Source organism: Bison bison, unplaced genomic scaffold (genome assembly GCF_000754665.1).
Source record: "Bison bison bison isolate TAMUID 2011002044 unplaced genomic scaffold, Bison_UMD1.0 scf7180017864471, whole genome shotgun sequence".
NCBI classification, from domain to species: Eukaryota; Metazoa; Chordata; class Mammalia; order Artiodactyla; family Bovidae; genus Bison; species Bison bison.
The window spans coordinates 5,073,747-5,075,833 of NW_011495032.1; positions in this window are offsets into that span (position 1 = coordinate 5,073,747).

The window sequence follows — 2,087 nt, forward strand, 5'->3', positions numbered from 1 at the left end:
GAGTACATCATGAGAAACGCTGGGCTGGAAGAAGCACAAGCTGGAATCAAGATTGCCGGGAGAAATATCAATAATCTCAGATATGCAGATGACACCACCCTTATGGCAGAAAGTGAAGAGCAACTAAAAAGCCTCTTGATGAAATTGAAAGAGGAGAGTGAAAAAGTTGGCTTAAGGCTCAACATTCAGAAAACGAAGATCATGGCATCTGGTCCCATCACTTCATGGAAAATAGATGGGGAAATAGTGGAAACAGTGTCAGACTTTATTTTGGGGGGCTCCAAAATCACTGCAGATGAAATTAAAAGATGCTTACTCCTTGTAAGGAAAGCTATGACCAACCTAGATAGCATATTCAAAATCAGAGACATTACTTTGTCAACAAAGGTCCATCTAGTCAAGGCTATGGTTTTTCAAGTAGTCATGTATGGATGTGAGAATTGGACTGTGAAGAAAGCTGAACACCAAAGAATTGATGCTTTTGAACTGTGGTGTTGGAGAAGACTCTTGAGAGTCCCTTGGACTGCAAGGAGATCAAACCAGTCCATTCTAAAGGAGATCAGTCCTGGGTGTTCATTGGAAGGACTGATGCTGAAGCTGAAACTCCAATACTTTGGCCACCTCATGCAAAGAGTTGACTCATTGGAAAAGACTGATGCTGGGAGGGATTGGGGGCAGGAGGAGAAGGGGACGACAGAGGATGAGATGGCTAGGTGGCATCACTGACTCGATGGACATGAGTTGGAGTGAACTCCAGGAGTTGGTGATGGATAGGGAGGCTTGGCATGCTGCAATTCATGGGGTCGCAAAGAGTCGGACACGACTGAGTGACTGAACTGAACTGAAGTTCTTTAAAATATACATGAGTGCTCAATGCAAAAATTATAATGGTTTATGGAGCAGTTTTCATGTAAGACATGTAATACACACAATAACTATACAATGGTGGAGGGTAAAGGACTTGTATAGTTACTTTATCTTTTATTTGAAATGGTAAAATATTTAACTCTAAATAGACTGCAAAACGGAGAAGGCAATGGCAACCCACTCCAGTACTCTTGCCTGGAGAATTCCATGGATGGAGGAGCCTGGTAGGCTGCAGTCCATGGGGTCGCTAGGAGTCGAACACGATTGAGCAACTTCACTTTCCCTTTTCACTTTCATGCATTGGAGAAGGAAATGGCAACCCACTCCAGTGTTCTTGCCTGGAGAATCCCAGGGATGGCAGAGCCTGATGGACTGCCATCTATGGGGTTGCACAGAGTCAGACATGACTGAAGCGACTTAGCAGTAGCAGTAGCAAAAGACTACAAAAGGTTATTTATTGCTATGGGTTGAAATGTGTCCCCCCGTTGAAATCCTCAGATGTGACCTTATTAAGCGATAAGCTCTTTACAGAAGTAATCAAGTTAAAATGAGGTCATTAGGGTGGGCCCTAATCTAAGATGACTGTGAATTTAGAAAAAAGAAGAAATGTGGACACAAAAATAGAGACACAAGGAGAATGCCATGTAAAAGTTAGAGTTGTGCCACCTCAAGCAGAGGAACTACCAAGCTAAGTGAGAGGCTGCAACAGACCCTTCCGTGCTGCTTTCACAGGGAGCGTGGCCCTGCCCACACCTTGATCTCAGACTTCAAGCCTCCAGAACTGTGGGAAAATAAATCTCTGTCCTTAAAGCTACCCAGATTGTGGTTATTTGTTACAGAAGCCCCAGGAAACTGACACAGTTATATACTTTATATCCTCTAGAGCAATCACCAAAAAGGGGGAAAAAAAAAACAACAGAGATAAAAAGTCAATATGATAAAATCAAATACTAAGGAGGTTTAAGAGGGAGAGGACATATGTATGGCCGATTCATATTGATGTATGGCAGAAACCAACACAATATTGTAAAGCAATTATCATCCAATTAAAATTAAATAAATGTTTAAAAATAAAATAAAAACAGGAGATTCTGTCTCAGAAAAAATCAAATATTAAAAAACATTCACATAATAAAAAAAATGCAGGAAAAAAAACAGAGTAGGAAGGGAGAAAAAAATAGAAAATAATAAAATGGTAGAACTAAATCTAACCTTTATCA